Source organism: Falco punctatus (genome assembly GCF_963210335.1).
Source record: "Falco punctatus genome assembly, chromosome: 9".
In the NCBI taxonomy this organism is placed as follows: domain Eukaryota; kingdom Metazoa; phylum Chordata; class Aves; order Falconiformes; family Falconidae; genus Falco; species Falco punctatus.
The window spans coordinates 25,858,185-25,873,181 of record NC_137589.1 but is presented as its reverse complement, the minus strand read 5'-3'; positions in this window follow the sequence as shown (position 1 = coordinate 25,873,181).

Below are 14,997 nucleotides of genomic sequence, written 5' to 3'. Positions count from 1 at the left end.
CCTAAACATGTGAAGAACATAGCTTTCACCCACAGATGGCGATGAACACAATCCATGCCTTCCCAAAGATAGAAAACTATATATTTAGACTCAAAATGCCAACATATAGCTTAAGGAAAGGGGTTCTAATTTATGTCAAAACAGCGTAATCTATTTGGCATGAAAAAAGTGAGAGTCAGATTGGTATCTACCCATTCATCAGGCTCCCGAGCAACCCAGGAAAATGCAGACTCGGAGAAGAAAACTGCCTTATCCTAATAAGGCAGAGCTGTCTGCTAGCGACATAGTCTAGATGCCTTCTATATGAACTAATGCAAACCATCGGGAGAGCTGCTTCCGTGTGGCTGAGAAGCCCTATCATCTTTCCATCAATAACAAAGTATGATCTTCTGTGCAGGATTATTTGTGCTGAGTTGCACACAAACGCTTCGCTCGTATGCGTGCTGCATGAAAATCTCATGTTACAAGAAAAGCCACTTACCAGTGTCCTGGGTTACCCTCTGCATCTCATTCAATATGAAAGTGCACTGAAAAATAACCCAGTCACCATGACTGAATAGTAAGCGTTCTTTCTGCACAGGGAATATGAAATCATAGCAAATATTTTATTTCTTTTTGAATCTGTAGTAAAATAATATTGCTGCTTCGTTTGACTTGTCGGGACCTTCCTTTGTTTAGATTTAACTCGATGTGTCTGAATCCTTTAGAAATAATAGATGTGCTTTGGAACAGAAGACAACAGCTCAGAAGAAGGGCATCTGTCCAAGCAGCCGTGCTTCTGCCTATTGCTGAGTGGAGGTGGCAGGGCATCTGCTGAGGTAGGAGCTGCTGCTCACTTTGAAGAAATATCTTTATTTCTTGGCATATTTATAACATTCATATGCACTACTTTAATGTGTTTCAGGGAAAGCCAGATCTCCCTACTGACGTCAAGAGAAGCAGCTGAAAACAGGCCAATAACAATTTTTGGGTTTTAAAGCAGGCTCTGTGGCGGTGCAGGAAGGAGGAGATTTCTTGTTACAAGCACAAATAAGAAAAAAAGTCATTTACAAAGAGGAAAGTAAGTAAATCATGTCAAGATTATTCATGTTTTGCTGTAGCTCTTGTATTTCACTGCCAAAAAATGATCCTTCCTGCAGCAAGATTTCCATCGGAATCATTAGATTTGCTTGATTAAGGACTGCAAGATGTGGCTTTTGCACCGAAACTTCATTTTGGGCTATCAACATTGTGGACTTTTTTCATTCAGTCAGAAGTACCCAATATATTAAAATGAAAATGAACACTCAGCTACATCTACCACACCTTACTGTTTTCTCTTAGCAATTATAAACGTCTATCAAAAACACGGTGACATTTCATACTTTTGCAAAGGAGCTTAGTTAAGGGAAGCGGTGACCTTTTCCTACTGCCTGCAATAATAAGTCCCGCTCTGCTGGCCTCCTAATCCCCCCCCATGCCCTCCTTCCAGATTTTGTCCTGGAACAGGGTATTAGTGGCTTGAAAGAGAACAAGGAATTGTAGTGAGGGCACAGAACATTCTGTGGTGTTCTCGAGTGAATAAACAGTGCAATTGAAAAGACTTTGTTTAAACGGAGATTTTTATCTCTGAGCTGAAGAAAGCATGAGCTTATTCAACTCGCATTTTTATCAGGTGGTTTGGTTTTGTTTATCATCACTGGGGCTCCCTAAAGTTTGGTTACAATTAATTTTCAGTTTGGAGAAGATGCTCTCATTTGCTTATCGATTATTCAGGAAATTAAGGTAGCCCCGACATCCACATGCAGAAAGGAGCCTCCACCACAAAGCTGCCAGTTACTATAGGCAGCTCTTTTAATAGCAAACTTCTGCAAAAGCACGAGATGCAAAAGAGGTTCATTGGGCCAAGCATAAATACACCTCTATAGCTAATAAATCAGAAAATAATGTGAAATTTTGAAAGGTACTTTTTAAAACCCTTCTAATGAATGTATATACACAGAGCCAAAGAAAATTATGATGGGTCTCTTTGATGTGCCATCTCCTACAGCTATATCTTTTCTCTACTAACGAGGCACACACGTCAAACTCTATCTGCAACAGGAGGGAAGCTGGGTCTGACTGGGGATGTACAATTCCCATACAAGGCCTCCTATTTCACTTGCAATTCTTTACTAGTTTCATGTTGTTATATGCTTCAACAGTGGGCAACTTCCCTGCAAGAGTTAGTATCCAGTTCAAATTTCCACATTTGAGCAGATGGACAGACCCAGTTATTTGAACTTACAAATCTTGGAACAGTCCATCTCCACTGGAGCAACTGGGAGGGAGATTGCAGTACGCTCAGCAGAGACCAAAAGGTGAGCAAACCTGTGGCAGAGTGCTGGTGTGGCAGAGTGCCACTGAAGCATCATCAAATGCCCTACCAAGTCCTTGTAGGTGTAGTCATTATAAAAACCCATCTGAAATTCTCCAGAAAATAGTTTCCACATGACCAACATCTTCTACAGGTCAAACAAAAAAGTTCATTATTTCACCTCTCTACCACAAGCAGACAGGGCAAGAACAAGCGCTGATACATCAGCATTTCACACAAGACAATTATCATTTAAGGCCCCCTTTGCATTTTTCCCCTTTGGATCAAGGATTTTATTCCTCTGCACCAGAATCTGTCTGCACACACCAAGCAATAATGACGTATCTACGTGCAGTTACTCAGCACTATGCACCCAAGCACCTACAGCTGAGCAAGCAATTCATTTAGTAAGCCAAACTCAGAGCCTTATTCTGCTTACCCTGGGAAATGCTCCATCATCATTCCACTGCTTATGCTCCTGTTCTGCCATCCACAGAAAGCCTGGTGACTCAGAAGTGCCCACTCTTGGGCAAAAGAAAATGGAAGACACAAGAAAACAGAAGTACAAGAAAAGAAACTTCCTTAAAACCAGGAAGAGTCTTGTCTTTTTTATAATTTATTTTGAAGTGGACTGGCCATAGAGTTCAACTTCTTTCCTCTTCCTCTGTGTTTCTTAAGTTCTCTAAGTATGCTCTGAGTCCAGGCTGTGGTTGGGAGGGAGCTCACTCATCTTTAACACCAGTTGTAATGCAGGTTTACTAGACTGAACTCCTTCAACCTGGTTGAGAAACAGTTCCCTCATTTCACTGCTTTCTTTACTCCCTTAAGTTTCTTTCTCTCTGCTCTCTCCATGTCACTATGATTAGAGAACAGTAAGTCCAGTCCCAAGCAGTTATTCTGAGTATGTATTTCAACATTGTTCTGGTTAATTAACTTGTCAGATAGCAATCCAGGAGCAGCTGGATATATAGGTCCCTCAGGCATGCTGCATATTTTATCTTTGCCGTATCACTAATTATAACCATAGTTGCGATTAGAATGCAGAGATTCATGTTTTTACACCTCGCTTTTTCCTTGCCAATCCTAACTTTCATTTCAGCCTCCTCTCCCTGGCTCCAGCAGCAAAGAAAACAGACATCAGTGATGGGGAACGCCTGCCAATGCAGCAGGAGGGAGCCAATGCTGATCCCTCTTCCAGTAACATGTCCTGACTGAGCATGTCCAGACTAAAAAGTCATCGCAGCCAAACTTACACATCCTCAAAAGCAGCTAGTGTCACTAAGTACTAAAACAAACAGCACTGTCATTGGAAGCTTCTGGAACAGACAACCTTTAACAGAGTCATTGAAAGCAGGTTTATAACTGGCTTTTCCTTATAGTGGAAGGCATTGCTTATGCTTAGTTGCACTGGTAATACCTCCGCCCTTGAAGTGCTCACCCTCTCAGAGAGCTGTTAGGGTCCTTGCAATGAGGGAATTCAGACCAACAGACCTGGGGGGCAGGGGAAAGAGGAGACAAAAAAGGCTACCAGGCAACATCAGACGGGAGTTAATGCAGGACTCAGGTACCTGATCCCAGAATCTCTTTGCTTGGTTGCTTCCTAGCACTGGAGGTAACTCAATTTGACAGGTACCTACTTTTTCCACTTCACAATGCCCAGGTGCACAGAGCTGCACCACTTTACACATCCAGAACTGTCTCAGCTCATCCAGAGCAGAGCTCAGTATCCATCCAGCTCTGCTTCAATCTGCTCTGCACCCGAGGCAGGGCTTTAGCTCAGGCTAAGGGTGGCAGGAACCACTCGGGCACGGTGTGGTTGGTGTCTAAGTCTTCAAGGTGCAGACAGATGCCATGGTGGCTTCTGTCACCTTGTAGAACAGAGGATGAGGTGGGGTCCTCTTAATCCATTACCAGCCTGATACTCAGCTGCCTCTGCCTGCGGGCAAGAAAAAAAGCTGTGATTCTGAGCAGGACGCCCGTGCTTTTGTCGGTAGGTGACAGCTTCATCCTCCTCGAGGCAGCGCTCTGAAGCCCTGACACTGTTCAGGGAAGCTCTCGCTGTGCTCAGGACACTCCAGTGCCAGCAGGGAGTTCTGGTTACTCTCTGTGCTGCCAGAAATGCTTGCACATATTTCTGTCCAAGTGCCAAACACAACTCATCTTGGGGGCAGGAACCACAGCTCACAACTCCCCTCTTCTCATGAGTGCCCTGAGCATTAGCCTACGGTCCTGCAGCTTTTTGTTTCTCTGTATTCATGCTTTCTCTCCCTTCAATTAATTTTGATTTGGTGGCACACATTCAAAAGGAGAGGGGAAGGGTGTTCTTCCAGGATAAGCGGTTGCCTTGAAAATTAGACATGTGGATTTGAATACTCTCAGGTTGAGAAAGGAAAGGAATGCAAATCTCCCGCTTTCTCTGCAAAGGCTGTAACCACCCATCGCTGTGGGAAAGGTGCACGTCTGACACACCCAGCAAGCCATACCCTGCTCCTTGGAGGAATGGGCCTTGGAAGTGTCCCCAGGGCAGAGCCAGGGCCAGGCTCCTGCACAACAGCTTCTCCCTGAAGCTTGAAGCCCGTGGTAGGATGTTTCACTCACCCAGGCAACCGCCTGCTGAGCGTACAGACTTTGCATGACCCGTTCCTCAGGGTTTCTGGCTGCCACACTAAATGCTAGGGGAAAACCCCAGTGATTTTGTCTAAAAATTGGTATGGTAACGCAGCTTTCCGGATGGAACCAATACGTACAAGCACTACACTGACCTTACAGTTGGTGTGAAATACTTCATTCAGTTTCATTCAGTTATTTTTTTGGGTGAAAAACGCTTTCGTAGAACTTCTTTTCAAACAATGTTAGTATTAGGTCTGGGTTTTTTAAAGCTAGTCAGACTGCAAAAAGGTTGTCTCAGGGCACAGCCTTTCTGGAAACACACCAACAGATACTCACAGGCTGGGCTTGGGTCACCTGCTGGGTTCTGTAGACTATTGTGAGGGTGTCAGATGATGACCACGTCAGGCATCCACAGCAAAGGCCTAGAGACTAGAGGCTGCCATACTGCCAGTCCTTTAAGCCCTACTGTCTTGTGTACAAAAGATAAAAACCAACTGAAAAAACAGTTATCACGTTATGCCACGTTGATTCAATACAGAAATACACATATTTTCACTTCAGCATTTCCTGTGCTTTGGGAAAAGTGCAACTAAAAAAAAATAATTATGACATTAAATTGTGTATGCCCAAAAGCCAAGCCTGTAATGTTTTGCTATTTTCATGTAATTTACACTAACAGCATTTTCAGAAGTTCAGCATACTGCTGCTGTCCTGTAATAATACTTCACAGTATGGTAAGATACACCACCTTATTTTTCTTCTTGGCCCAGAGTGAAAAATTCAGCGTTGCATGTTTCACAGTCTGAGTCATAAATGTTGAAATTGATTGCACAGAGGCATTGGAGCAGTCTCTCATTTTGCTTGCTTAAAGATCCTCTGAAATTCATTGAGGCATTTACAATTCCCATGGAACTCAGACTTCTAACTTGAAGCTTTTTAATTTTTGCCACCCACTGTCAGGACAGCAACTCCAAGGACACAATACACGTTCAGAAACTGCAAGAACGCTGAAAACCCCAGATATCGTCTGAGAGGGGAATATGTGACAAAGATGGCTTAAGCTGGCTTTCTAGCAGCAAACAGGTATTACCAGTACACAGGCACATGCTGACTCTCAGTACTGTGTTACCTCAGTGGCAGTCCCTGTTCCTCTGCCTACAAAGAATTTTAGTAATTAATGAAGTGTCTGTTTACCGAAATTAGCTCTTTCAACTCTCTAACACCGCTTTTGGTAGCAGAAGAATGCAGTTCGATCCTCCCAACCCTTTCTGTTCCAGGATAAACACACCCACCTCCCTTTAGCTCTCTTCCCCGTCATATGCTTAGCCCCCTCCTCAGCCCCCATTTTAATGGCTCACCAATGAATTAAGCAATTTGCCAATAATTGCACTCGAATTAAAAAAAAAAATATTGCTGGTCTTCCTGCTGGCAGTAAGCCCGCCAAAAAACAGAGTGCAGGATGAAAAACATTCAAGTGTTTGGGTTTTGTTTGGGGTTTTGTGTGGTTGGTTTTTTGTGCGTGGTTTTTTTTTTTTCCTTTTTTTTTTTGGTTGTTGTTGTTGTTTGTTTGTTTGGGTTTTTTTCAAAGGTGGGATTTTGCTTCTTGCCTATGGAACCAGTTTTGGTCAACTCAACAAAAGTCGTCTGTGCCCCTGTGGAAGTCCATACAGAGCTGGAGTAAATTTACTACAGCAAACACAGTCAGTCCAGCCTTGTTTGATGTTGCTCTACACACAGGTGTAAGTGACTCTATCCTTTACACCAAACCCAGTGCCAAAGCAGATTAATGTCTGTCATTTTAGAACAGAGATCAGAACTGACACTTGTCTGAATTCCTTAAGACACCCCCAGTGCAGGAGCTAGCTGATAAATAGCTAGAGTCTAACAGAAAGGGTGCAGCTCAAGGTAATGTGGCTAACATAAAAAAGGCGCTAGCAAAACCTACTTTAAATTCTGAATATGCTGCCTGTGGAAAAAAGTCAATGGGAGACTTTAGGAATTTATAAGCATGCCAGCCATTTAAATAATTGTGTTAGGTTACATAAAATAGTGCAGACCTTCATCCAGCTGTAAGTACTATGCAAACTTTTTATGCACTGCTTGATTATTTTCTCTTCTGCAAGTCGACGGGTACTGAAACGGAGGGCCTGGGGCAGGTCAAGGGAGCTGATGGAACAGCCTCAGCAACCTGCATATTAGACCTCCTATAAGACCAGGATTTCCCACACAGCATGTTCCTCTTCCCCAGCCTCTCAAGACGAATTAGAGTACATCCAATTAAGACATAGAGGAAGCTTCAGCTGGAAGGAAATAACCTAATTTGTATTTCACTGGGACATGAGGGTGATACATCCATCTTTATTATTGTAAACAGAACAAGGATAACCATGCTGTGCAGTCCAGGGTCAGAACACAACCCTTACTGTAAATAGATGGTTTCAGTATTATTCTTAGAAAGATCATCTTTCAAAGAGTTGCCAAAACCCTCGCTGGCCAGAGCTAATGCTCTCTGACATGTGGTGAGTTGTAATTTTTTTTTTAAATTTGTGATGACCTTATCCCCTAATGAAGGACCACACACCCACCCCCCCACACACCCACCCCCATTACAGTTTGCTGTGTCACAGCTTGCTTTGCGCATGTTTCACACCTTGCAGTCCTCCCTTTCTTGGTCCTACTTGCAGCACCATACTTCCACACTGCTCTGATCAACTGGTTCCCTGTAATAACCTTTGAAATCATAGAATCATTTAGGTTGGAAAAGACCTTTAAGACCATCGAGTCCAACCGTTACCCTAACACTGCCAAGTCCACCACTAAACCATGTCCCTAAGCGCCACGTCTACACGTCTTTTAAATACCCCCAGGGATGGTGACTCAAGAACTTCCCTGACAGCCCATTCTCATGCTTGACCACCCTTTTGGTGAAGAATTTTTTCCTAATATCCAATCTAAACCTCCCCTGGCACAGCAGTCGACCAGCTCACAGGTTCGTGGTTAATAGAAAGTCAGTCTGTTATTTAACTTGAAATTTAGACAAAGTATGTAAATATCTATAATGAAAAACAAGAATGAAGCTGAAAAACACAGGATGTTACAAGTAGTTAAAACGTGGCCTTGGGAGAAGGAGTAGACATATAAACGTGTCAAGCCGGGGCATAACAAGATAAGCTCAAGGAGAACCAAATGGTTAATGAGTCTGAACAGAAAACTATTTGAACAATGCGTGAACTATCCTAACCAGCATACTGAGGGATCCACCCGCCAGCAAAGGAAGCCCCCTGCTAACAAACCCCATCCCAGGAACACGAAGGGGGGGGGGGGAAGAACAAAAAGTATAGCAGAACTTTGCAAGGAGAGGAGGCCCGTAAGAACCAGTGAGAAGTAAGTGTGACTGCATGTAATTCTAAACAGTTGCCTAGAGTGTAGAAAATGCGTTACTGCGTGCGAGGAGGTGTGCTAGCTTTGTGGATTTACCGCCTGGCACCCACCCCTGCGCAGAGCTGCCATACATGACGCGCCATACAGCTCTGGGAGCGGGGCTGGCGCTGGGCCCGTTCCCTCTTGTCCTGTCGCTTGTTCCCTGGGGGCAGGGCCCGACCCCCCCTGCCTACAGCCCCTGTCAGGCAGCTGCAGGGAGCGATAAGCCCCCCCGAGCCGCCCCCTCCCCAGGCTGAACAGCCCCAGCCCCCTCGGCCGCTGCTCGTGCGACTCGTGCCCCGGCCCCCGCCCCAGCCCCTCAATGTCTGTCTTGTAGCGAGGGGCCCAAACTGAACACAGGGCTCGGGGGGCGGCCTCACCAGTGCCCGGTACCGGGACTTACATCTTTGAAAAACTAGACAGCAAAACCACTCCAGAGAGAAGAGTTTTTGGGTGGGTTGGAAAACACTCAGGAGTTTTTCACTGGCTTTAATGCAGTTTGTGTTTTTTCTGGCATCAGTGGGAGAAGACAGTAATCTTGGTATCAGACAATGATAAATCAGAGTATTTTTAAAAGACTGTATTCCACTGTCTTCGGAACATAGAAGAGTTTCACAGAGAAGAGCACCGGCACGAGGCAAAGCAGTGCCCGAGAGGGCGGAGGAGGGCACAGCTGGCACCAGGGCAGGGCCACCCCGTCCCTGCCGGTGCTGCACGTGTGCCCTGCAAGCCCTGGTGGCACCGGGGCCTTGCCCTGCCCGCCGCACGCTCTTCCAGAAGAGCAGTATTGCTGATGTTAGAGGTGTCCATACTGCACAGTAAGGTGGGGGGCGATTTGCAGTGAAAACGAGTAACGCTGTCGTAAACCTTTTATACCCTCCTGCCCCAGGCCCCAGAGCGTTTTCCCAGCTGCCTGTGTAAGCTCAGAGGCTCCCCGGGACACGGCAGTCCCGAGCCCCCAGCTCCCTCCGCGCTCCCAGAGGGGCAGCGGGACCCCACAGCACCTCGCTGCTCGTCCCGCGCGGGTGCGGAGCTGCCTTGCTTCTGGCTCTGGCAAGGGATGCTGCCGTTGCACCGTTGCTGAGCTAGTCTGTTCCGTGGGCAGCCTCCCAGACTAATGCGTGAGTTTTAAAAGCTTACTTAGTAAATATCAGATTTCATATTTTTTCACCCACCACTTCCCACCCTGGTCCCAAGCCTAGGGACAAAAGCAGTGATGTAGCTTCGCATTTCTGACCAGATTGCTGCCGGTCTCCTGGTCTCCTCCCCCCTTCCACCTCTCCCCCCGCTCCCGCTTTCCAAACAACAAGCACTATCACCACGTCCCCAGCAGGCACTCCAAGCCCACACCGACATAAAGCCCAACAAGGCCACAGCGCAGCTTCAGGAACAAAAGAGAAAACAAGACCCCAGACACCCCCAAACTGGTAGAAAGTAGGAACTATTTCACTCTGCCCCTGGGTTTAGAGAGCCAGGCCAGGACAGGAGACTATGGAAAACGTCCTCTACAGTAAATGATAAAGGTCAGTGGTGACAAAGTTGCTAAAGGGACAGTGACTGTAGCTAATCTGACATGCTGCTTCCTAGCTGTCTGAAACCCAAGGATTTGCCTGTGAGATATTTTATTTTAGTTTTCTGTGGCCTCGCAAACCTTGTGTATTATGCCAGTCTAGTACATATAACACAAAGATGTTTCTTTTCCCTTTCTTTTGTTATTCATACCTTAAGTGCATAATTGTGTTCCCCTTTAGGTCTTTTTTCTAGAAAAAGTAGGTGACAGTAGGTAAAAGATAGAGCTGCAAAATCTTACATAGCCACCAATAATGGACACTTGTGAACTTCAACATATTTTGCCTGTAGACATGCAGATTTTAGTGCATATTTTTTTCATTAGGAAGAAATTTTAGCATTTGAAACGGGCAGTTCTGACATTTTCCTGATTGTTTTTCAGTTCAAAATTAAACAGAATTCCTGTTAGGGTCATTTTAGCTTGGCATCTCCAAGTCAGCATCTCTTCCCCTTTCTTAGCACATCTCTGTTCTTGCCCTGCTGGAGATAAGCTGGAGGATTTGCATGCTATTTTCTCACTGACTCATTTTCCAAATATGGCCACTTAACAAATATGATTTCTGCAGGCAGCCATCCCCTTCAGATCCTTCATAAAGGAAATTACTCAATCAATAAAGTTAATTTTCACTCCCCCCGAAGCAGCCACCCACCCCAGCAGATGTTCAGAAACAGACTGAAACAGACTAAAACAAAGCTGGAAACCTACTCGGATCCAAACAGCTCCTGCCAACGTCCTTCTGCAGCTCAAGCTGAAATTAATACCTCATCTATACTAGGGAGCAATGCAGAAAGCAAGACTGTGTTCCACAGCTTTAATTAGCTAACTGAAAGATGAATAATGTGATGAGCTCTGGTCCATTCTCACTATATTTACAGTCAACTCACTTCTACTATAAATGTTTTTTTTCATGTTGAAACAAATGCAAAGGTTACATTAGCCCTCAGCAGGTGTCCCCTCTGTACAGCACAAATCACTGTGTTCTGCAGCTGGCCCAGGGGGACTTCACTGCCTTGTTTCATCCCAGGAGGAGGTCCACGCCGGAAAAGGAGCCAAGACTTACCTGGAGATCCCGAGGAACTCCTGCAGCTGCATTACTTCAGCTTACGTACGGATGCCACTGGGGAGACCCTCAAAACTTCTTCAGTAGGGTCTGGTTTTGCAAACATGCAACCTGTGGCAAGTAATGCGCAATAACATTAATCACAGGAGGAAAATACGCAGCAACACTCTTTTTACAAGTCTTTTGCTTACAATAAGAAAAATGAGGTTCAATATTGCTTATACTAAAAAAAGAATCTTGGGATCTGATCTAGTCTGCTTTACACGAACATGGTACCCATGGAGCAAGTCCAGACTTAAACTGAGAAAGCTTAGAATCAGGTTATTCTCCAGAAGGGTCTCAACCCTGTCCAAATTCTTGCCATATGCAATTTCCCTGATCTTAACACACTGGCAGAGGCAGCACAGAATTTGGCCCCAGTTTGACTTTCCTTGAGAGTCACACTTGGGTAGAAGGGGCACTGGCACCCTTAAGCAGGATTTAGTGGGTGTGTTAGCTGGCCTTAGATAAAGTTTGGAAGAGAACGGAAAAATGAAGTTTTAAATTTAATGGTTAAGAAAAAAAGAAAAAAAAAAAGTGCAGTTGTTCTCAGGTGTAATATCAGGAAAGGCTGTTAACAACCGAAACAGGTCTCCACAGAGGCAGGAGGCACAGGGGGAAAAAAAAGGGGGAGGGAGAAAAAGCACTCATATAGAGAATGGGATTTCATGGGCAAAAAAAGTATGAAATGACTCAGAAATGCATTACCAACATAGAGCATCCATCCTTGCAGTATATAGAGCATAACATAAGACAGGTGTGAAGGAACTAGGACCATCAATTGCAAGCCTATAATATGAAGCTAAAACTAAGAGAAAAACAGAATAATGATAGCAGGAAAAAGAATGAAAAGAGAAACTGATCTACCTACCTATTATGTATTTACCAGGATGTAAAAAAAAAAAAAACCCAAACACGGCACTTCTAACAGAGTACAGCTAACCAGGGCACTTGTAGGACAGATCTACTCACATACCTACACCAACTCTCCATCTCTGCAGATCAGGAGCCTCACTACCCCAGGCACTGCAATGCACTAATTCATGTTACAGGTGTCACCCTTAAGAGACAAAATTAGTTTTCTGAGCTGAAAGGCAGTGCAGGGCAGATCAACTTGCCCCATGGGTTAGGGGAGAGGCTGGCTGGGGGATGCTGCCCTGGGAAACCCCCTGTGGGTTGGTGCCACCTCCCGTGGGGGGGATGGGATGGGAACGTTCCAAACTAGGGGAAGTTTTTCCAGCTACGTGGGGAGGATATCCTGGTCTTGTGCTAATAAGGAAGGAGCAGCTGAGTACTAACAGAGCTTTGCATTCAGCCATCAGCAACGGCACACACCTGTGACCACTGCTTTAGCAGCAGTTTCCACCCTGCTGACACAACTGCCGCCAGAAGAGCTGGTTGCAAAGAAATGAACCACTGTCATTTCAAGCAGAGCTGTTGCTGTTAAAAGGACAAAGATGTTTTAATGACAAAGAGAGGAAAATCTTCTGTAAGAAGATCTGATAAGTCAGCACCTGATTTGGTAGGAGATCCCACCTGAAAGGATGGAAACGAGTGACACAGTGCAGCTGGCTTCTCAGGTGGGACTTCTGGTGCTGAGAGCAAACAGAATAGTTACCGCTGCTCGTGAAACCCACAGCCAAAGCTCATGGCTTCACAAGCCCATTGGCTGCTTGGATGGAATTGATAACAAAAGATGGAGAGCTAAATCCTTCTGCAATTTAAACAAATATCTGTGACAGGTATCATATACAGTGAGCTTAAAATGTCAAGGTCCAGCACGTTCCTACCAACGGCTCCTGAATATGAGTAACTATTTGTTCTGCTTATTGTGGGGCAGCAGGATAGCAGATCAATTTACCTTAGTTTTTCTACATAAATACCTAGCAGAAATGCTGTCAGAATTGTTCAGCTGCATCACCTGTTGAAAATAACAGATCCTGGCGATTAAGGGTGTTTTTCAAATCTGTATCACATCAGAGAGCTAGAGCTGGGAAGCAGTGTCTGGTGTATCATCCTGCCTGGGCTCGGCGTCACTCCGTTTAACCAGCGCCAAGCTCCTAAAGGTCAGGGCTGGTGACAGGCTGCACGCAGGTGGGGTTTACAAACCTTAAGATAACTCTCTGCACCTCCTCCCTGGCCGTCAGCGCTGATGTACAGCAGCTGCCTCCTGCATTTAAGCTCAGTTTCTGCCTAACGACTGTACAGGTATTATTTGCAGTTACAAATCCTGACTTGGACACATCTGAGCCCAGGGAGTGGCTGCTCTTGGGCTCAGCTATTGCCTTTGTACAGGAAAAAGGCCAGATATTAACGAACATGGAGGACATCTATAAAACCATTAACAAGCTTTTCTTTTTTTTTCTTTTTTTTTTTTTAATTCTGCTTTCCCTGGCTTCTATTTTGATGTACAGTTTAGTGAGTTATTTTTTAAATCTGCTGTATTTTTTTCTATTTAATAAGACATTTTCCAGTCACAGAACTCTCTCTTGCTGCTGTCACATTTGCAGTCGCCATGCCACTGAAGGTCTCAGCGCTAAGGGAGGATCTTTGCCTTCTGGCCTTCCAGTATTGGATTTTACTATTAAATTTAGGGGGGAAAAAATGCCTGGGACTCTTGGGAAATTGTCAGAAAGTAATTTTTCTTTGAATGCAAAGCACAGACTCCCCATATGTATGTATTTCACCCTTGACAAAAGCACTGGGTGTGGGTAAAAGCTAAACAAGCCTTGATCCATCTGATTCTGGAGAGTCACAGAGGAACTTTTCCTTCCATTCCCTGGGACAGACACCTCTGCTCTGTGTCCCACTCTGGGACCTGCGTCTTGCATACATGCGTACTGCTCTGCTGATAGCAGTCAGCTGTGTGATGCTCCTCATTCTTACTCAGAATGACTTCAGCATCTGGGCATTGCTGACTTGCTCAAGCATTTATGGAAGTCAGGGAAAATCTTGCCACCTCCCTTTGTGAATTTTGTAGAAAAACAACTGGAGCATCTAAAATGCTGCTTGGAAGGGATCTATGACACTTTGAGCATTCTTAATGCAACCTTCATGGGTCATCACTCACCAAAGCTGGATTTTTTTCACCTTTTCTAAATATTACTCATGCATGAAGAGATGCAGATTCAGTTCAGCTTCAGCTCCTCAAATCAGAAATGCGTATGTGCCTTGTGGTCTGTTGCATTAGAGGTGGTTGGACCTGTAGGCTTTTAGAGATATGTATAATTGATCCTGTACTGAAGTGGAAAAAAACACATTTGACTTACAGAGTAAAAGGAAACAACTGTCAGCCTCTGTGGAGACTACATTTAGGTAAGTTCTCTTAGCAGCGGGCTACAACCCCCTATGCTTTTGCTCTTGGGACACAGTATCTTTTCTTTGCAGCTATTAATGGCATAAAGCACTACCCAGTGCTTACTTTGTCACAGAAATGTTTTATTTATATTCACAACTGTGTGCACCTTACCACATTGGTTTTTTACCACTCCCACTCCCAAATAAATATTATCCCATGATCACCTGTGGGCAAATAAAAGCAGACCAGACAATACAGCTGCTTCACAATAGGTGGCTTTTCCTCACCATGACCTGCGCTCCCGATGTATTTAGCAACAAGACACCTGTGAATCCACGGACGGAGTCTTGCACTGGGTTTCACAACCTCAGTGTCAGGCCACAGCAAGAAGCTTTCTCTCTTCTGCAATAGCTGGGACATCTTTTTTTCTGTCTGTAATTCTATGGTAAGGCTCTAGGATGCTAGTTTTCTAAGGTCAAGTTCTTTAGTAACTCTTCACATTGGGCTGCACACAGTAGGTGGAACTAAGCCTAAGCTTCCTGGTAGTAAAATGTGAGGACATTTAGGAAACATATCTACTGGTCATCTATCTTAACTTGAGGCATGGCTTGGCAGCAGTTAAGAAGGTGGGTGATATTAAAAATGTGTTTCTTGGTGAAAGGTAA